This window comes from Anabas testudineus, chromosome 5 (genome assembly GCF_900324465.2).
Source record: "Anabas testudineus chromosome 5, fAnaTes1.2, whole genome shotgun sequence".
Classification (NCBI taxonomy): Eukaryota; Metazoa; Chordata; class Actinopteri; order Anabantiformes; family Anabantidae; genus Anabas; species Anabas testudineus.
The window spans coordinates 127354-151056 of NC_046614.1; positions in this window are offsets into that span (position 1 = coordinate 127354).

The following is a 23703-nucleotide window of genomic DNA, read 5'->3' on the forward strand; positions in this document are numbered from 1 at the left end:
GACTTCAGAGAAAGAATCGTGCAATATCTGACTGGAATCATTACTCCGGCAATACCAACATCCAAGACATTAGCCTTATTGGAAGGCAATGCCAAGAATTGGGGATATACCACCCAAATCATACTGGAGGACCACTATCAGAGTGGTATTGAACAACTCATGGACGAAATCTGCACCTACATCAATGAGGATTGGCCCAAGGCCCTGGAGGTAGCCACAAGATGGGCACGGAGAAAACTTGGGTTCAAGACTCACGGACGAAACACTGGACAAGACACATGGATTAATGACCTGCATAATCCAAACCAAAACAGAAGAAAGGGAGGTTACACCGACCACTTCTGAGACAAATAGGGGAAATTGGAGATCCGTAAGTTCACAAGACCCCCCCAAAAAGTGGGACAGCCCTAGCCAGCCAATTTCTCTGGCTAGACATTTTTCAGAACAGGATTTCCCACCCCTAACACCATCACCGAGGACAAACAGTTCAAGTGGAGTCAAGGAGAGGGACAAGCTATCCCTACCCACATTCCCTCTGGACAAGAGGATGACAAGGACATATAAACCACTGAAACAAAATCCTTGTGTGTTGGAAGAATCTCTTCTGGACTTGGAGCCCGTGGATGAGGAAAGCACAAAACCCCAACCCAGTGGAAGAACCTGGGGCAAAATACCCCCACCCTCAAGGGACAAAACAACCGAAGAAATGGTTGAACCAAGATTGGTCTTAATCCACGACCCTAATCCAATTCTGACACCCACTCCAACAAAAAAGGATGACAACGAATGGTTTAGTTGTTCACCAGAAACATCAGTCAGCCCCAAAGAATCTGGGATCACAAACACGGACAAAGAACGACAGGAAGAGGAGACAAAGAAAAGTCCACAGAAATCCACCCCTGAAATGTTTACCATAGAAAAAATGACAACACGCCAAACAGGGAGACCAAGAAGACATATCAACACAAAACGCAAGATGGTGGATTGGACTCTTTGTGCTCGTAAAAAGTGGGTGGTCATTGGAGATTCAAATGTGGCCAGAATCCCGGAATTCAAAATACCAGACCTCCAGATTGACAGTTATCCAGGAGCAAATTTTCGCCACGCAGAAGCAATTCTAACCAAGACCACCGTCACCTCGACAGTCGAAAAACTTGTACTGTCCTTTGGTGTGAACAACAGAGACCAAAAAATCAAGGAAACGAGCATAAAACAGCTTCGAAGGGCTGTTCACAAAGCCAAGGAGATCTTTCCTTCAGCCGAGGTTTATGTCCCGGTGATTAATTTTTCGAAAGCCCTCTCTATGAGAGAGCAAGATAACCTTAGAAACTTAAACAACTTCATACAAAGCCAGACCAATCACCTACCACCCCTTTCGGGGGACCACTTTAAGACTGAGAAGGACCAGATTCACTGGACGCCTGAAACAGCCAGAAACATGCTAGCTCATTGGGCGAATCACTTAAACTTGTAGGCCCCGTAAGCCCGATCAAATGGGAGGGGCTGAGAAATGTGGTGATTCTAGCCAAGAATTTTACTCCCTCAGCAGAACAAACCTCGTTACTGCTGAGGGGATTAACTTTCATTCCCACTTTGGGACAATTTGGGGATAGGAGAAAACAATTGGAATTAGATTTACAAATTTATCATAGGAAACTCAAATTGGCCTGTTATTTTGAAGGGAAACCGGGTTCGGTAAAAATTCCATTTATAAATAAGTCAGACTGGACTCCTAGCCTTAATCAATTGCCAAAACCTATAAAACAAATCATTTTAGCGGACAAATATGCTTACAAAAAACTCTTATGGAGTCAAAAGGACAAACAAAATCTCACAAAGAAAGAGGTTAAGGCACTACGGGAACTACAAAAAAACAAACACATTATTATTAAACCAGCTGACAAGGGGAGTGCCATTGTGATTTTGGACAGAAATCAATATATCTGGGAGGGACTTAGACAATTGAATAACCCAACTTATTATAAACCATTAGAAAAACCTATATATTTAGACACAGCCAAACAGGTTAAAGTAGAACTAAACAAAATGATTGAGGACGGATTTATAAACAGAAAACAATATTTATACCTTAAGGGAAATGACACACCTCGACCAAGGAGGTTTTATTTGTTACCTAAAATACATAAAGACCCAAAGGAATGGAGTAAGCCTTACGAGATTCCGCCAGGAAGGCCGATTGTCTCAGACTCAGACAGTGAGACTTACTATATAGCAGAGTACTTGGAATACTTTCTGAATCCTATTTCTAATAAGCACCCTAGTTATCTCAAGGATACCTATGATTTTTTAGCCAAAATACGAAACAAATCAATTCCAACGGACTCCTTTATATTCACAATTGACATAGATAGTTTGTACACCAACATTGAAACCGAGTCCGGATTAGAGGCAGTTAAATTATGGCTCTCAAAGTATCCCAACCCAAAAAGACCGGATAAATATATTCTACATCTATTGGAAATGAGCCTCACAAAAAATGACTTTGAATTTGACTCCAAATTTTATCTTCAAATTAAGGGAACTGCCATGGGCAAAAAGTTTGCACCATCTTATGCAAACATTTATATGGCCAATTGGGAGGAATCGGCCCTATCCTCAGCCCCTTTGAAACCACTATATTATTATAGGTTCCTTGATGATATATGGGGAATTTGGACCTATTCGGAGACCAAATTTCAGGAGTTTGCCAAACATCTAAATTCGCACCATCCATCAATCAAAATTAAATACACAATTGACCGCCAATCAGTGAACTTTCTAGACACAATTACATTTAAAGGACCACATTTTGATAAAACGGGACAATTAGACACTAAAGTATATTTCAAGGACACAGATACACACGCCCTCTTATATAAATCTAGTTTTCACCCCAAACACACATACAGGGGGATTGTTAAGTCCCAGCTATTAAGATTCAACAAGATCTGTACTAGGGAGGAGGACTTCAAAGAAGCCACTAAGACCTTGTTCCAAGCCCTAAGGGATAGAGGGTACTCCAGACAGTTCCTCCGGAACTCGTTTAAAACCTTTTTACAGCCCAAAGAACAAACACAGGATTCAGAGAGGATAATTCCGTTTATTTCCACTTATTCACAAATGGCCCTGGAACTGAATCACAAAATTAAGAATAATTTTCATAACCTCTTAAAAGACACACCTTACTTACAAAAACACAAAATAATTTCGGCATATAGGAGAAACAGAAATCTCAAGGACTACTTGGTCAGGAGTAGGATCCCCGTCCTTAATCCAAGCCCAAAACGGCTCTTTTGTCCGGGTTTCTTCTCATGTTCCTGGATCAGAAACCCTGTAACAAAACAAATACATAAAATTAACCCAATACAGAACCCAGACGTTAAAAATTGTGTATATTGTATTATTTGTGCAAAATGTAATAACAAATATGTAGGAGAAACTGGAAACACAATTCGGATTAGGTTAACTCACATAGATACAACATTAGAAACAAAAAAGAAACCCAAACTCATATTGTTAAACATTCTTACACATGGACTCCCCCAACCTGAGGGTCATGGGCTTACAATGCAATGTGTTTTGGTCCACAAAGGAACGCAAATTGGCTGAAAGAAATGGATAACAAATTAAACACAAAAATTTCCGGAAGGCCTTAATGAGGAAACTTAACAAAATAATGTCCATGGACCTTAAACCTAATCCGCCTAACCTCAACCTAACCCCTAACCCAACCCCTAACCTTAACCCCAACCTATCCCCTAACCCTAACCTAACCCCACCCCTAACCCTAACCCCAAACCTATCCCCCAACCCTAACCCCACCTATCCCCTAACCCCAACCCCTAACCCTAACCTAAACCCCAACCCCCAACCCTTCCCCTAAACCCAACCCCTACCCCAACCTATCCCTAACCCCAACCCTAACCTAACCCCAACCCCCAACCCCTTCCCTAACCCAACCTATCCCCTAACCCCACCCTAACCCCTAACCCTAACCTATCCCCAATCCCTAACCTAACCCCAACCTATCCCCTAACCCCAACCCCTAACCTATCCCCAACCCTTACCTAACCCCAACCCTAACCTAACCCCTATCCCTTACCTAATCCTAACCCCAACCTATCCCCTAACCTAACCCCAACCTATCCCCTAACCCCAACCCCTAACCTATCCCCTATCCCTAACCCCAACCCCTAACCCTAACCTAACCCCAACCCTAACCTAACCCCAACCCCCAACCCCTTTCCCTAAACCCAACCCCTACCCCAACCTATCCCCTATCCCTTACCTAACCCCAACCCCTAACCCTAACCCAACCCCAACCCTAACCTAACCCCAACCCCCAACCCCTTCCCCTAAACCCAACCCCTGACCCCGACCTATCCCCTAACCCTAACCTAACCCTTAATCCTAACCCTAACCCTAAACCCTTTCCCTATACCCAACCTCTCCCCTAATCCCAACACCCCACCCCTTCCTCTAACCCTAACCCCACCCCCCACCCCTCCCCCAACCCTAACCCTTAAACCTTTCCCATTCCCGACCCCTATCCCTCACCCATGACCCTCACCCTTAACCCCAGTTGGGGAGGGGGGGTGTGTAGACCGCGGCCGGGGATGGACCGTGTCCAGGCCGGTCCGGGACCACTTAGTGGCCCTGGACTGGTTTCTTCATTCCCCTAACCCCTAACCCTAACCCTAACCCTAACCCCTAACCCTAACCCTAACCCTAACCCTAACCCTAACCCTAACCCTAACCCTAACCCTGGTGACTTCATGCAGACCCCTGTATGCCAGTGCACTTTAAACCACAGAAATGGTTTGTTTTAAACTTAAATACATTTTACCTAACCCTAAGCCCAACCCCTAACCCCAACCCTAAACCCAACCCCTAACCCCAACCCTAAACCCAACCCCTAACCCTAACCCTAACCCCAACCCCCAATCCTAAGATAAAAACTAAATAAAAAAATAATAATATAAAATAATAAAATAATAATATAAAATAATAAAATAATAATGTAACAATAAAATAATATAATAACATAATGTTACTAAAATAACTATAGGAAACTGGGGTATAAGAAAAACAATTTGGCATTTATAGGGTTAATGAAAACTAAATTTACTTTATTTAGAAAAACGAATGAGGAAAGGAAAATAAAGTGGGAGGGTATAAAAGGATTGAATTAACAAAGCCGGTTCATTTCGACTCTGACTTTTGAAGGGACAACATCTCTGCCTGCCTGAGGTCAATATATTTTATTGTATTGTTTTGTGCCCTTGCCTGAGGAAGACCGTTCAGGTCGAAACGTTGCGACGGGCACACATTAAGTTTTTTATATTTTTCTGGGGAGTTTTTTGTTTTTATATTTTTTTATTTTTTATTTTTTATTTTTTTAAAAACAGACACAAGGACAATTTAATTTCATTTTTTATTGACAATAACACATTTACACATACATACAATTTCATTTTTTATTACAACACATTTAAAACCATTTCATTTCATTTTCCTGGAAACAGGGCTTACATGGAGTGGACGGAGGTCCACAACAAGAGACGGGGACAGCGTCCCCGTTACATTTCAGGATCTGGGCCTGGGGATAGGCCAACAGCAGGATTCCTGGGGAGGGCCCGTGCGTTCCCGGTCCCTCGTGAGGGGGGGAACGGCTCTTCCCTTTGTTCCTAACCCTCTAACCCTAACCCTAACCCCAACCACAACCCATATATATATATATATATATTTTTATTATTATTTTTTATGGTTACATAAAAGGGAATTAAATTATACTACTAACTAAGTTTAACTAAAAATTGGTGATAACTTATATATAAAAATATAGAGAAGAAGTGAATATATAAAATCAATAGGCATTTATAGGGTTAAAGAAAATGAAACTTAATTTACTGGGATACTTAAAGCAGGACAAGAAAAACTAAAAGTGGGAGGGTATATATTGAGTGAACGAATGGAGCTGGGTCATTTGTGCTTTGGCTGTTCAAGGAACAACACTGCTGATTGCCTGAGGCCTTTTTTTGAGTGTTTTTGGAGGTGCCCTTGCCTGAAGAAGACCTTTTTGGTTGAAACGTCGCGGCGGGCACACATTTTGTTTATTTGTATTTTATTGGGTATTTTTTGATTTTATTTTTTGTTTTTTAATTTTTTATATAAAAAAAAGACAAGGGACAATTTCATTTTATTCATTTTTTATATACAACAACACAATCACACATACATATAATTTCATTTTTTTGTTGAAATATATTTAGAAACATTTCATTTACTTTACCTGGAAACAGGGCTTGCATGGAGTGGACGGAGGTCCACAACAGGAGACGGGGACAGCGTCCCCGTTACGTTTCGGGATCTGGGCCTGGGGATAGGCCATTAGCAGGATTCCTGGGGAGGGCCCGTGCATTTCCGGTCCCTCGTGAGGGGGGAACGGCTCTTCCCTTTGTTCCTAACAAACAACAAAGAGAAACCTCACTTGAGGATGATGACTCGGAACTAAACATCCTCCTGGAACTCATTCAACAGTCCCCCACCTCCAAATTCACCAGACATGAGCATGAGGGGGATAAGTCCTTAACACCAGAGAGGCCCATTATTATTATGGGAGATTCCAATCTGGCCAGACTCCCACCAATCATTAACAACGAAATAGAGATAGATTGTTATCCGGGGGCAAATCTGACTCATGCTACACATATTATTAAAAACAAAACACTTACCTCTGACAAAGTCCAGATGATGATCCTCTCCTTCGGCGTAAACAACAGAACCTGCCACAATCCAGGAATCCTCGGAGACAAAATACAGAGCTTGATTAATGCAGCAAAGCACACATTCCCAATGGCCAAGATATACATTCCAATGATCAATTACTCCAACTCCTTAACACACAGAATCCAATCCAACCTAACCAAAATCAACAACATCATAACACTGATGGAAAACCATATACCCAAACTGGAACAATCCCTCTTTCAGACGGAGAAGGATGACATCCACTGGACTGCAACCACTGGAGAAGCAATGGCGAACCATTGGCAAGTTTTTTTAGGACTAACTCCAAATCATCAACAACAACAACAACAACAACAACAACAACAGACGAATGGAAGACAGCCACTAACAACACAGTGATCAACCTCTCTACAAACAAAAACATCAACAACACACATCTGGAACTCTCCTTTGTGCCTACTCCATTTAGACACACAAATTCCCGTGAATTGCTAACAAGCCAATTACACGAATACCATCGAAAACTCAAATTGACGGCTTTCCACAAATCCACCATGAAAAAACAACTCCCACCATTTTACCTTAAATCTGGTTGAGGACCAAAAAGATCCAACTCACGCACATATAAGATCAGAAACCCCAAATTTATCCACACGTGAGTTACAGGCCCTTAATGAATTGAGGAAATTAACAACGATCGTTTTAAAACCAGCAGATAAGGGTTCAGCGATTGTTCTCATGGACAGAGATGACTACATCCAGGAGGCACACCGACAACTAGCGGACTGTAAATATTATAAACCATTAACCCACCCATTATATCCAGAAACAAGAATCCTAATAAATCAAATCTTAGACCAATTGGCACATGAAAAATATTTGACCCAATCACAACTCATTTACCTAAAATGCCAATCTCCACCCAGACTCCGTTATTTCTATCTGCTCCCCAAGATCCACAAGCCTCGGGAAACATGGACGGTCCCCTTTAAAATACCTCCAGGACGACCAATAGTGTCGGACTGTGGTAGCGAGTCATATGGAGCGGCAGAGTTCATTGACTTTTTCTTAAATCCAATCTCAACCAAACACCCGAGCTATTTCAAGGACACGATGGACTTTATCAACAAAGTGAGATATCTGGTACTAACAGAACCCTGTCTCCTGTTCACCATGGATGTAGAGAGCCTGTACACAAACATCGACACACAAATGGGAATGAAAGCAGTTCACGAAGCACTTCAAAAGTACCCAGACCCCAATTGACCGGATAAACATCTCCTGGACCTCTTCCACCTCAATCTGACCAGAGATGAGTTTGAATTTAACGGCCATTACTTCCTCCAAATTAAGGGCACTGCAATGGGCAAAAAATTCTCACCGGCCTATGCCAATATTTACATGGCGGAATGGGAAGAGTCAGTGTTCAAAAAATGTCCTCTCTTGCCAACAATCTACCTCAGATACCTGGATGACATATGGGGTATATGGTCACATTCAGCAAGGGAATTTGAACAATTTGTGGAAAATACAACCATCACAACTCAATCAAACTCAAACCCACAATACACAATCTGCAAGTGAACTTTTTGGACACTACCACCTTTAAGGAACCCAATTTTAACACAACACATACATTAAGCACCAAAGTACACTTTAAAGACACAGACTCACATGCCCTTTTACACAAAAACAGCTTCCATCCAAAACACACTTTCAGAGGCCTGATCCGAGCACAATTAATCAGATATGACAGAATCTGCACAAACATTGAGGACAGAAAAGAGGCCACTAGCATCCTCTTCAGGGCACTGAGAAAAAGAGGCTACTCTCGATCATTCCTACGACGGATTCAGAAAACAACCTACGAGATCCCTAAGCAAAATGAGGAACAATCCATCCATTCACAACAACCAACACCTACAATAATTCCATTGATTTCATTCTTCTCATCCACCAGCACTCATCTCCACTGCAGATGGAAGGACAACTTTAAACAAGCGGAGGAGACACTCAAACTTCCCTACTCATGCAAAATAATATTAGGCTTCAAAAGAAATCCTAATCTGCAAGATCTCTTGGTCAAGGCTAAATTACCAAAAAGATACCCAAAAGCAATTGGACTTGCAAAGCCACACGTTGTCACCAATTACCGAAATCATAGTGGATATTGCACACAAAGCCACCTCTCCATGACCTCCACAAACTGTGCGTACCTAATTCAATGCAAGGAATGCAAAATGCAATATGTAGGAGAAACAAAAAATTCCATAAGAACACGACTACACGCCCACAGGTGCAACATCAGAAGAGGACACAAAATGCACACACCATTGGTACAACACTTCCGACACCATGGACTTCGTAACCTGAGAACAGTAGCTTTGGAAAGCTATGCTGGCTGGTCCCAAAGAAACAGAAGAATAGCAGAAACAAAATGGATCAGAAGACTGAACAGCAGGTTTCCCTTTGGACTTAATGAGAAATGACTGGATGAGTTACTGTAACAGACTGGATACAAAGTGTAAATGTAACCTGCATCATTTTTTTGTATCAACTTTGTAACAATTGTTAGGTTTATTACACTTGCCGTGGAAGATTGCTGTACATATTTACCTTTATTCTTTAATAACATTATTACATTTTAAATATTTCAAATATACTAAGGTTATCCAATGTAATAATAATAATAATAATAATAATAATAATAATAATAGCAATATGAGATATGTGTGTGTGCGTACGCGTATGTGTATATGCATATATGTGTGTGTATATGTATGAGGGGAGAAGATAGTGAGCATCTGCTCATATCCCTGATTGCCAGTGCAATCTGAACCATTTCATGGTCCGCTTTTTAAATTAATTTAATTTAACCTAACCCTAACCCTAAAAATCAAGGCCAATATGAGGCTAATGCACGTTTGGCATTAGTTTGTTAGTTCATAAAGTTTTCTTTATGTTGATTTTTCTTAAAAGTTATAGGGCTATACAGCAGATACAAGAATCAATAAGAAACTTCAATAACTACCAGTGGAGGCCTTTAGAGTTCTTTACAATCATTAGAGCGGAAGTTATAGTATACCTCAGTCACCCAAAATTGTGGTCACAGGAGCAAGAGATTCAAGTGGCCCCTTTAGTTTGTCGGACAGAATCTAAGACCAAATTTAACATTGGGGCTAATGGGAGAGCTGAGGGGGACTCCCGTCACTCTGAGGCCCACAGAGAAAAAACGATTTGTCACACAGGCCTCAGCTAGCTGAAGTCGTAACAAGCAGCACACGGCATATCTTCTCTCTGAGGAATTTTCCCTTTAAGAGAGTGTCTGTTAAGACAAAATAATTGCGCAACACGCTTCTCATCCCGAATAACAAATGCCGTTGTCAAATCTTAACCGAGCACACTGTTCCTCTTACAGGATGGACACCGGCTTGATTGGAATCTACTTTAGTACCTTAAGTTATTGTGTTTGTTTGTGTTAGAGGGGGAGAAAGAGAGCAAGTGCAGTAAATAGTGGACTATCCAAAGTAATGAAGCAGATGGTAATCACAGTCTAGACAGGTAGGGCAGAGGAGGTAGGCGAGGAGGAGATAGGCCTCGCTGTTAAATCAACCACCCACAGAAACAACATTTTAAAGCTGTTTTCAAAGACTCCGTTGCACAGATTTCTGCAATGCAAAAAGCAGGCAGTTAAATTATCATGGCAATGGATCACGATGACGCAACAGTACCAGAATGGAATATTAATATGTTGTGTGTGTATGGAAAAAGGGAGAATATTTAAATTCAAGTCAAAGTGGTTGCAGCTTATTAGCACACGCATTTTGTCCATTATGTGTAGAGCACTTTTTCTTCTGACACATGCCAGAATATGCTTTTATATGTGCATATGCTATGAAAAAAAACGTGAGAATAGCTAGTCCCTAACCAGTATGAATTAAAACCCAGTGGCCTTCCCAAAACACCCCCACAGTGTCTCTTGTATGCTCCAGTGCAAGTGAATTTTCTTTTTAACAATGTGTGCAGTGTGCTCCTACCATCAAATCTTTTACCTAGGTATCAATAAAAACTCCTCTGCCTCTGCTGTCAGTTTTAACCCAGTTTGAGACAACTGACCCACAAACGTTTAAATTCACAGTGCATACGTATCAACGGGCGTCTGAAAACTGAAGGGCACAGCTTTAGCTTTATGCCCAAAGAGAATATTCTGTCTATACCACTGGAAAACCACAGGCTGCAAGGGGAATCCTTGACAGCACAGCAAAACAGGACTGGGATGCTCTGTTTTAACACAAACAAATACCAAAATAATTTGCATTCTTCACAATTATACACAAAAAAAAAGCTAATAATTTCTGATCGTCAGCAACAAATAAGTCCCTTTAAAGAATGAGAGCTCTGCTGTATTGGTTTCAGCAGAGTCAAAGTGGCTCTAACACACCATTCCTCTGTTCAGCTGGTAACAAGGGAGGGATGCAGCACTGCCACAATGTACCACCTTACAGCATGCATGGGGAACCCTGCGCATTGCCTGCTCCCTCCTCCAAACCAGCTGTGCCTGCACTGACTGAGTCCAATTACAACAACTGTGTGAACTGGATGTATTTTACAATGTTTGTCGTGCCGGAGACCTCAACCCACATATGGTAAGCACCCATTTTGATAACATTGGCCACGCCTGGATAACCATATTCCAGGTAAGAAAGGCTTTGCTATGTGCAGGTAATATTAGGAAGAGATTTCATTTGGACCCTTAGATTGTATTATGATGTTGAATCTAATTGAAGTGCTACTTAAAACTAATTCTATTTCTATTGCTCCCTAACTCTCTCTATCTACAGGTTCTCACAATGGAAGTATGGGCGGAGATTATGTTTTACGTCATGGACACTGATTCCTTCTGAAATGTTTTGATTTTTATTCCCATCACATTGTAAGTACTCACTTTTTTGTTTTTGTGTTTACAGTTACTGCAGCACTCAGTTCCTCCGTCATGTGAGCTGACAGATTTTTCTGGTTTGCACATCAATACTGTGGTTGAAATAATTATTACAGCATTTTCAAAGTTATTAAAATGCTATTAATAAATGTCAGATTCAGTTATAAAATAGGCTCATTATAATCTCAAATATATCATTTACCCTTGCTCTAAGTAGTAGAGGTGGTGAAAAACGAGTCTTTGAACTGACTGAGATCCGTGAGTCTCGAACTCTAAAGTGAACGAATCATTTCGTTCATTTTACAGCGGGTTGCGGTGTAACCCTCTAATGGGCGATATAAAAATGGCCGCGGTTCTCAGACACCATATAGTGAAGACAACATGGTTTGTTCAGCTGACAAATTATAATACACAAAATGCCACAAGCAATTCAAACCATGTGAAAACCTAGGAAAGCAAATACACACCACAATAAAGTGACTTGTGTTCCTGCATCCTCCCTGATATTGTTGTTTAACAGCGCAACAGTGACTTTGTAGCTGTCACGTGAGAAATGAACGAGAGACCGATCCGCAAACGAGTGAACTGCTGCTGCACCCTGAACGAAGAACGAGAGCTGTGAACGAAGAACGAGAGCTGTGAACGAAGAACAGTGAATGATGAACGATGAACGAGAGCGAGTGAACTGCTGCTGCAGCCTGTGACGGCTGATAGAGGACGAGTGAAAGTTCAACTTATTTCGATAATGAGTTAGACTTTACTTTTAAAGTAACAAGTTCCCGAAAATATTTACATGGTGCATTTATTGTGTCCAAAACGCGACATTATAATTATTATTATTATTTATGTTATTGTCGTTGTTATTAATAATGTTACATTTTATTATTTCATTGAAGAGAATAGCACAATTAGCATGTTTATAATTTTTGAAAGTATTTATGTACAAACATAATTTACATTATTTACACAAAATCACTACACACATCTACAAGAATCAAAGACCACTAATTAAGTATGATTCCATGAATAAATAATGTCTGTCGGGCGTCAGTTGACAATAAATGACCGTCAGAAATCAGACATCGTTCATTTCCTTGTTTCTCAGTCCAGAGCTCAGTAGCGGAGCTCCAGCTGTCACGTGAGAAAAGAACGAAAGAACGAATCCGTAATGATCCGTATGAACGACTCGTGAACGGACTGTAGTGCTGCTGACACAGAGCCTGAGCGGCCTGGCTGTCACATGACAAAAGGACGAGGACCTGAGGACAGACTCACAGTTGAGTGAGTCGTGAACAAATCATTTCTGTTTCCTGTCCTGAGCTTATGGAGCTGCTGCCATGTGGCGAGAGAAGGTACTGCAATGAACTGGAAATGAACGAATCACTCACTGAGAGAACTAATCACTCCCAAGCCATAGAAAAGATTTGTTCTTATTGAACGAATCATTCACGACCAAAACAACACTACTAAGTAGCTGCTCTTTTTTCTCCAACCAGATAGGGTCATTCATCATGATAAACATCTGTGCAGTTGTCATCGCCACTAAGTTCACAGAGAGCATAAGAGGAGAAACAGGGGAGCAGCGAGAGGGAGCTGTGTCTTACACACAGCTTCTTTACAAGATAACCCGCTGCATTAAAAACATCTTCTGGAGACACAACAGGTCACATACTTTATAGACTGCAAGTACAACAGCAACACAATTCAGTTTAAGCAAAGGTTCAACAAAAAAAAATGCAACAAGCTTTTAGATTGTCTCTAATATTATAAGAACTGCTGTCCTTCTACATCGTATAGGCATCGCAACAGGGTGCACCCCAGACGCAGCAGGAGCAGGAGAAATGTTTTATTGGTGAGATTAGTCAGCACTTTGAGCTGTAATCCATCAGCAGCAGTGTTGTAGCCATATCTGACTCCATATCTTACAGGTGTTTTCCTGGACGCTTTTAGACAAACATCTTCGGAGAATTGTCAAGAGCAAAGTTTTTGACCGAGGAATCATGTTGGTGGTTGTTATCAGTGTACTCACCATGGCCATTGAGCACCATGAACAGGTAAGGAGGAGAGTCCGCTTTTGTGTTGTCTACTGCAGGCTTCTGCAAGTTTCAGGTGTGTGAGGTGAATGCGATACCAGAGCTGCTAAAATGTTCAAAAGCTAAACCAGTTCTGGCTGACATTTAGTTTGAAGAGGGCTGCTATGGGGCTATTGCTCCCTCCCTCGATCTCTATCTGTCTTAACCTGTGTCTGTTCTTGTTATATTCCTTTATTTCTTTCCATCTTCTCCACTTACAGCCTATGGAGTTGACAAAACTGATATATATCTGTAATGTGATCTTCACCATTTTATTTGCTGTGGAAATGGCCACAAAGCTGCTCGCTCTTCAGTGGGAGTACTTATGTGACCCAAGCAACCTCTTTGACTTTGTCATCGTTTTTACTGGGTGAGATGATCCTATGAAGTCTGGCTTTTGCTTTGCCCAGTGATCTTAGCAGCGTTGCATTTAAATTTTATGAAATATGTGTTTTTTCAGAAATTAAAATGGATTGTTTTTGTGGTTTTCAGTCTGTGCGACATCACGACAAACCCTAATAGCAAGCTGTCAGTTGTGATAACATTTCGTCTTCTGAGGTTTTTACGGCTCGTTCGCTTCTTCCCTTACATGAAGAGACAGCTGACTGTGCTAAGGAGGACCATAGAGGGGGCAGCCCCGCTCTTCAGGCTGCTCTTCTTTGGCATTTTCATTTTTAGGCAAGTACATCTGTGCAAAGTGCACACACAAACTATTCCACCACCTGTAATGTCACAGGAAGTTTGATTCTATTAATACAGTTATAACCCACAAGGAATGAAATATTGAATTATTCTGACTGTCGTTTCTTTGCAACCTAATAGGAATGCCCCTTATTGGTTGTGAATTTGTCCAAGATCGCAAAAACTTGACTGTGTTCCAGGTTAGTTTGTGTCGTCATCGAGTCGAAAAGTAATCCAATGCAATAAGTTACATTGATTTGAGGTAGCAAAAATAGTTAGATTACCTATTTAAATTATTAAGTGGGTAACTAGCACATTTTTAATAATTTTCCAAAATAACCAACAGTGTTCATTGTTTTCCAACATCATGCAATTTGTCCAATAATATCAGTTTGTGTTGCTCTCTTTGTTAAATGTGTCAATCAAGATTCTGACTCTGGAGGACTTGAATATACTGTTGTACAACGCTATGGCTACCACCTCTCCATGGTCTGCTTTGTACTTTGTAGCAGTTATTATATTTGGAAAATATGTTCTGCTAAATGTACTTGTGGGCATAGTGGTTGACAACTTCAACGTAAGAATGTCTGTTTCAGTTCTCTCCAAGAGCTACATGTTTTATAATTCATAGAACAACACTGACATAACACCCCCAAACACTTGCGATATGTTTCCTGTTGTTCTGGCATCAATCAGGTTTCGAAGGAGACAACTCCTTGTTAGATTCTGAAAGCCCCAGCTCGCCAAGCCTAACCCCTGAGAACGACTCCTCACAGATAGAAATGGTAAGGTCATAACATCCAGGCTATGACTGAACCTATCGTGTGGCCTATGTGTTGGTATTTGCTGTGAGCGACTTGTTTGTCAATATTGAGATACATTGCGTTTTCATAATAACATAATATCACCAAGCTGTTGACTAATAATGCCTCTGACTAAAATTTTCCAGCGCCCTTTGAGTTCCAATCAAGACAACACCTTTTCAGAGTCAGACAACCCCAGTCTAACCAGCTTGACCTCTGATAACAACTGCTCACAAACACAAATTGTCACATCTTTCAAATTCTGATTTCAGAACCTGTTGAGCAGTTGAGATACAGTTTAGAGCATCCCAGTTTATTTGATCTTTCAGACTGTCTGTGTCTGTGGATACATGTGCTACTTCTAACAAACACCTGTTTATGTGTTAATGTTTCCCATAGTGGTTTCCCAAAATTGAAGCTGGCTGTTGAAGCTTTGATAGCTTCTCTTAAACCCATCACAAACATTGTTATCATTTCCTGTGTTTTCTTCCTGTTCTTCGGTATCCTGGGGGTGCAGGTAGATTTGATGTGCACGTAAACTAAGGTTTCTTTTCCCAAATATTACTCAGAGCTGCTTCTTAGCCACTCATTCACAGTAAACTCCTCTGTGGAGAATATCCCTCTTTATTCTTAGCATTAATACTGTAATAGCCTGCTAGCTTTGATGCATTTGAGATGATGTGAGGATAATGGCAAAAAAACACTGCACATACTCTGTCTCTGTCTTACATCAATACTGTAGTTGTTCAAAGGAAGTTTTATTACTGTGTTGGTGATGACACAAGAAACATCACCAACAAGACTGAATGTCTGTCGGCCAACTATCGCTGAATCAGAAAGGACTACAACTTTGACAATCTGCCCCAGGTACTGAGTAATGAGCACATAGTGATGAAGGGAGAGGAACATAGGGAAGGGATGTACGCAGCTGATTAGCATTCATGGCAAAATCAGATTTTTACTGAGCGAATGTGTTGATACACAGTTGTGAATATACAAAGGTTAATTATGAAGCATTTTTCTTGAGCATTCACAGTATTGTTTTCCTGATCTTTATTATTATTATTATTCCGTACGTTTTTCAGCGCCTAACTACTTCAGCATACTTTGAGCTACAGAAACCGTTCAGGTATCAAAATGTTCAGCTTTTTTTTGTGAGGCTCCAAATCAGTTTTCATGAGTGAAAATCTTGCCAGTTGAAGTTTCCCGCCTCTCCCCTACAGTCTCCATGGCAACGGCTGTGTTGGGTCACGTAATCAAGGCTGTTTATAAATCAGCGTCAGACACTTGTACAGGCTCGTGTGTAGTTAGCCTGTTTATGCTAGGCTCTTTGCTAACCTGCTTCAGTTTCTTCTTCTTCAGTTCTTTTTAATAAAACATCTTAACTTTAACCTTCATATTTTACTGTTTAGATCAGGGGTGTCAAACTCAATTGCACAGGGGGCCAGAATCCAAAACACACTTTAGGTCGCGGGCCGAACAGGATAAACATTTATTGAGCACACTAAAACTTTTAAAACTTAACTTTTTTTTAACATAAACCTTAAAAAAACTTATACTATTTTGCTCTCTACAGAAATATATCCTCTCTAAATTATATATTGTATATTAAGTTAGAAATTAAGTAAACATTAAAAGAACATGTCATTTTATATAAAAAATTAATTTTAAATATCCCAAAATATTTGGCTCTCCATAAAAATATATCCTGTCAAAATTATACAAATTCAAAATATGAACATGCTGCATAACAAAACCTGGAAATATAAATAAAATTTGTGCTCTTCAGTAATAACAAATCAAATCATTCAGTCTTTGCTCTTATGTCTTTTTATCAGAGCTGCATCTGTTTTTGTCAACAAGTTCGTTTATATTTGGTGTGAGGTTCTGTGTTGTGGAGATTCTCAGGATGGACTGCAGGTTCTCACCAGTGAGACGACTCCTGTGTTCTGTTTTGTTAGTCTTCATCACTGAGAACAGCTTCTCACTAAGATTTGTGCTACCAAACATAAACAAGGTTCGAGCCGCATGTGGACGGAGCTGGGACATTTCTGTGGGAATGGAGTGAATAAACTGTGCGGGTCCTGCAGTGTCCTACAATCAGCTCCATCTGAATCTGCACAGGTGCAGTTTACACATCGACGGTAAATTTTTTTTGTTGTCCGTCAAAGTCACCAAAGCTCCGTGAGAACTCAGTTTATCAGCAAAGTGCGTATTTGTGAACACCATTGTAACGCTATGGTTCAACATTACTTGGCATCCTGAGGACTAGCTTCATAGTAACTAGCAGCATCATAAACTAGACTTGATTAACGTGGAATGTGTTCGGCAAGGCAGCTGAAGTGCTGCATTATGGGATCTATAGTTTATGATGTTACCAGCGCTTCATATCGGCGGGACATTAATAACAATAATATAGAAATGATCTCGCGGGCCGTGAGTTTGACACATATGGTTTAGATAAATTCAGCTATGTTTCATTAACTTCAGCAAATCGATTTCAGCTTTTTATAAGTTAACATTTAGCTGTTTTAGCTTCTTCTTCATACGTCTAGCTCTGTTAAAACGGTTCCTGTTTCTCTTCAGCTAATTTCAGCAGCGTTTTAAAACGTTTCAGCAACTTTCAGCAGTTCTTCATGAATCGATTCAGCATTACAGCATTTTCTTCAGGAAATGCTTTATTTAGTTTATATTGACTTTATTATTTCAGTTACTTAAGAACTTGACAAGTAAAATGTGATATCAAATTTTTTTTCTTAGCCTAAGAGGAACCACAATGAGTGGATGCTAATCTACTTCATCTCCTTTATAATCATGAGCTTCTTTCTCCTCAACATGTTTATTGGTGTGATGGTGGACACTTTCCACCAATGTCAGCTAAAACAGAAACAAGAAGAAGAAGAGAAGAAACGCTTTTATTTGTCATTTGTCACATTTACATGTTACAGACGAAATTGGTCCTCTGCATTTAACCCATCCTCCTGGGGGGAGCAGTGGGCAGCTACATACAGCGCCCGGGGAGCTAGCGTGGAGTGTCTCGCTCAAGGACACACCTGGTGTCTGTGACGGGGTTTGAACCCCAAACACCAGCAACACAAGGCCCGTGTGAAGGTTAGGATTGTTGCTTTTTGGATTCAAAATAAATAAATACATAAATAAATAAATTTATTTTTTATTTTAATTTTAATAAAGAACTTTTTAAACTGAAAAAAAAAAAAAACATGGAGAGTGAAGCAAAGCAGCAGAGGGCCATACATTACAGTAAAAGGAATATGTTAAACTGAAAGACGAGGACATGTTTTTTTAGACCTCACATTTTAAATTTTATGTGATAATTCTCTGGAGGTTTATCGCTAGGTTCATTTGATCTCTTATTGATATTAAAATCCTGATTACTAAATGCTTTGAATGTTTGTTGCATTTCTGTTTTCTATCTGTGTACAAATATTGGCATATGTGTGTGTGTGTGTGTGTTTCAGAGCTTGAGCAGATGCCGTATTATGAACACTATTCCCTTGTACGGCGGTCTATATATACTCTGTGTACCAGTGACAATATGGACCGAATCGTGACTGTCATAATTTTCTTCAGTTTGACCATGATGGCCATTGAACATTATGAACAGCCTAAGGTATGCACATACACATATGCAGATGTATAAAGTAATTGTCTACAAGATCTAAAGAGTGAGGGAACACAAATGTGTGTCTGTGTGTTCAGGATGTAGAGATGCTTATTACGTGTTCCTACTACGTGTTCATTGCTCTGCTCTTCATTGAAATTCTGCTGAAGCTCGTGGCTTTTGGAGTACGAAGGTTCATAAAATTCAGGTGACACACTACAACGAGAATTTCATTATTTGTCTGTTTTGTCAGTTATTTATTGGAGTTAAGTGTCTTAAGTGTAACATGGTGTTTGTGTGTGTGTGTGTGTGTGTTTAGATGGAACCTGCTGGATGTCTCTGTTTTGTTGGGTTGCATCATTGATATCAGCTTGACGCATGTGAATATGGCGGAACAAATACCCTTTAATCCCTACATCCTAAGAACCTGTCGAGCCCACAGTAAATGTACAGTAGTATGTCAAACTGAAGTCTGACCGATTCCTAGTTAGGTGTGTGTTGTGCGTGCAAATGTATTTGTGACAACTTGCATGTGTCTCTTCAGTGCTTGAGGCCAAAAGGAAGCAAGTGTTCCTGAAGACAATTATTAAGACACTGTCACAGATACAGTAAACACAGATGGTGTTGTGCTGATTGAATTTTATGTCTGATTCATTACAAATCTAAAATGAGTATAAATGTGTTTGCTTTGCAACGGGAGAAGAATCTTCCAGCTGGATTTAGTTTGCAAACATTACAGTTTGCAGATTCCTCTTTGCAACCTTGAAGTCCTACAGTAGACTTATTAGTAGGTAGTTTGAATATTAATACATGTTAGACACAACACACATGCAGCATGTCATTCAGGAGAAACTAAAAAGTATTAACTGATTGTTTAAAGTTTTTTTTTTTTACAGTTCTCCACAACCTATTAATTAAAAGCTAATACAGTGTTTTTGTGACTCTATACAGTATCAAAAAACACATTATATTGATACTCATGTGTATCAATGTTTATTCATATTTATTCAATAGGATATGTACTTTAAAAAACAGTGGTACATTGACAATAAAACCCTGTTTATAATAACAATACCAAATACAGAAAATAACCTGCATTACATAATAGCCTGTGGTTGTGCTGCAGGTCTAACATGCATTTTTATTTCAGGTTGGAAATATTTGTCTGCTCTTCTTGTTATTCTTCTGGATCTATGCTGCACTAGGAGTGGAGCTACTTGGCAAACTGGGTTAGTGACACACAAGCAGAATACACATATAAAATAGGCTTACCACAAAGGATCATGGTCCCAGAGGTAGCTTTATGATTGTAAAGTATCAGCATTGGTTCCAGGGAAATTATAAACTCAGTAGCTGAACTTTAAGAAGTGGTCTATCCAAGCAGGCAATGTCATAAATACTACAGCTGACCCAGGCAATGATTTTGTCAGTGTCATTTCACCTAGCTAGCTGAACTGTGAATGAACTTAAATACTCTTCTATATACTACTCATATATTCTTATCAATAAGTTGATACATGTATCTATGAATATGTTAAATGTTATGTTTCCTCCTTCCTGATTCCTAGTTCCTGACTCAAATGCATCATAAGGATTTATTGGTTGAAACAAATGTCTCTCATCTCTCAATAAATCTATATCTTGTGTCTTGTGTGCCTCTGTGTTCATCAGATTGCACTGCCTTGAACCCATGCGATGCCTTTAACGAGTACATCAGCTTCAGGAACTTTGGGGTGGCCCTGATAACCCTTTATCAAGTCTGTACCGGAGATAGCTGGAGCACAATTATGAAAGTAAGCACACACTCACATATCGCTTGTTCACTGAAGGGTCATGGGTAAAGTCATTGTTTTCCCATAAAATCAACTTTTATAAATATATAAATATGTTTTGTTTAGTCTTTTTATTTTAGCCTTCAGACTTTGGGCCAATGACTCTTCTTTTCTGAATCTTGCTCTGTCTCTGTCTCTCAAGGACACATCAAGGGAATGTCTTCCTGATGACCACCACACCTGTTTGGGCTACATGAAATGGGTCACTCCACTCTATCTGATCAGTTGTGATCATTGCCCAGTTTGTGCTGGTGAACTTGGTGGTGGCATCGATCATGCAAGTCATGGAGGATAGCATCCAGGTACAGCTACTACAAATACACAGAGCGAGAGTCTTCAACACAAGCATGTGTACTTTATGAACATATCTTAGTACCGTTTATAAGGGAAATAGAGACATTGTTTTGCTGAACACAGACTTAAAAAGCCAAAGTCAATTTAAAAAAAGGAAAAAAACTTTCAATTTAACTTTTAGATTTAAATACTGACTGGAGGTAACAGGAGAATATTTTAATCAAAACACATACTAACTTCTGCCTTTCTCTGTAGGAGGAAGACATGGTGAACAACAACCTGCCATGTGTCGACAGAGGGATCAACAGAGGAATGCAACATACAGAAATGATTTCATGATTTCAGACATGATTTGTCTCTAATTTTGATTGGTAATTTTTTTATAAATTCTACATGCCCTATTGTTAGCTGTAGATTCTGTTTCAACTACAGAATTTACAGTTAATTATTTTATTTCTTGAAGTAGCAATATGTGTAAATAATATGTACTGTATATATTTATGTATTTAGCTTCTATTTGTATTTTTTTTATAGTGCTACCTATTTTTTGTGGTTGTTGTTTTTTCAATAATATAATCAATTGTATAAGTTTTCTTTATAATAAACATTTTTAGGTTTATTGATCTTTAAGTGTAAATTTTATTGGTAATTTTTTATAAATGCTACATGTCCTATTGTTAGCTGTAGATTCTGTTTCAACAGCAGAACTTACAATGAATGATTTTCATGCTTGAAGTAGCAATATAAGTAAATAATATGAGAGAATATCATTGAGAAATTAGATTGATGGGTCTGATAAGACTCATAAATCTGTCACAACTCTGACCCCAGAAGCCCCGACCCATAATTATGAATTATGAAACCATAATTATATATTAATTTTACATAATTAATGACAGATGTCCTTTTATGATATGATATCTGTCACTATTCACTTTTTTTGATTAATGGGGGTTTAATTAGCTTTAATAGACCCTATATCGCAATTTCGTTGTACTCTTGTACCAAGTGTGACTGTACAATGACAATAAAGCTTTATCTTATCTTATCTTATATATTAGAGCCTATAACCTATGGGTTAAGGCACAGAGTGTGAGTAATAAAACCAATTATTTTATAGGTCAAGACACTTTTCAGCGAGTTTACTCTATGTGTCACTTGCAGGGCACAGCGATCTATTCTTAAACTCATACATGTTGCATTTACCTCGACAATGAGTCCATTAAAAAAAAAAAGTAATCCATGTGTTGCCGTCCATGTTGAAGAGCCGCCCAGCAGCACTAGGGTGGACCCACCCCCTGGCTAATCTGGCAGTTTAAACTGTGAGGGTTTCCCTGGTTGGAAATTGACTAACCCTGCAGACTCCAACACTGCCTGTAGTAAACCTAACAGGCTCACTAATAATCTTTGACCTGCCAAATAGTAATTTCCTAATTTCAAACCTACTTTAAACAACTGTCCATGTTCCTGGATTAAAATAGTGGTTCACACATCTCATGGAACAGAAGCATTTTTTCCCAGAAGTCCTTAGGTCAAAGTAATTTTCCTCCACAGCTATCTTTTACTCTGTTACAGAAATCGCTTAAAAATTGCAACTGTAATTTTGTCAGTACCTAATTATGGGTTTATGTGATTACCATCAGTTGTATACTTTTTTCAATTATAGTTGATTAGAGGAGAGTGCTGTCAAACGATAAGTCACTGAAAGTAGCACAAACCCAATAGTTAGATTTATGTTTATCACACCGCCTTCATTGGTGACTTACATGCACTGTACGTCCCAAACAACATGCAGTACACTGTTCCTGCTCTTCCAAAGTAGTCTGTCTGAAAACACACATGAAAAAAAAGACACAGTACTGCTGTTAAGTTAAGTTGAGGACTACATGTTATGTACGAGGGTCATTCAATACATAAGGTGAATTTTTCAGTATAAGGACTTCTAATACAGATAGAAGCTTACTTTTTTTTGTTTCCCAGCACTGTCACACACTTTTCCCATCTGTTCACAAGCTTCCGTAATCCCTCAGCGTAAAAATCTTTGGACTCATGTCTCAACCAGTTGCTCATAGCACTCACTTTCAAACTTCACACTTCTGTAGGCCTCCCAGGCCTGCCTTCATCCTCAACACTGCTCCGTCCTTCTTTTAAACATGTGGCACCATACACAGTTGACGTTCTCCTATGAATTTCAACGGGTTTGCACCCTTCACCAACCAAAAACTTGATAACCGACTGCTGTTCAATCCTGGAGCATGCTTCTTGGTCGGCCATCTTTGTTAATCGCCAAAACTCTCAAGGTTTTTTTATTTGCAAAAGAATTTAAATCCATGTGAAAAAGAAGTAAAACAAAAAATAAATAAATAAATAAAGTAAGCTTCTATCTGTATTAGAAGTCCTTATACACTGTAAGAAATGTTTGTAGAAATTACGGTAAAAAACTGTTAAAATAGCAACAGTATATTACCGTTAAATGCAAAACAATATATCACCGTAATAGATACACTTTATTACTGTTAATCAAGAAACAGTACGTAACTTTACTTTTTACTGTAATAGTATGTAGAAAACACACAGTTTTACTGTTAAAACATAAAATTTAGCTAAAATTAATGGGAAAATACCGTAAGGCCACAAGCAAGTAAATACCGTAAAATTAATCGTATTATTTGGTTTAAATTACAGATTTTGTTGACATATACATTGCAAT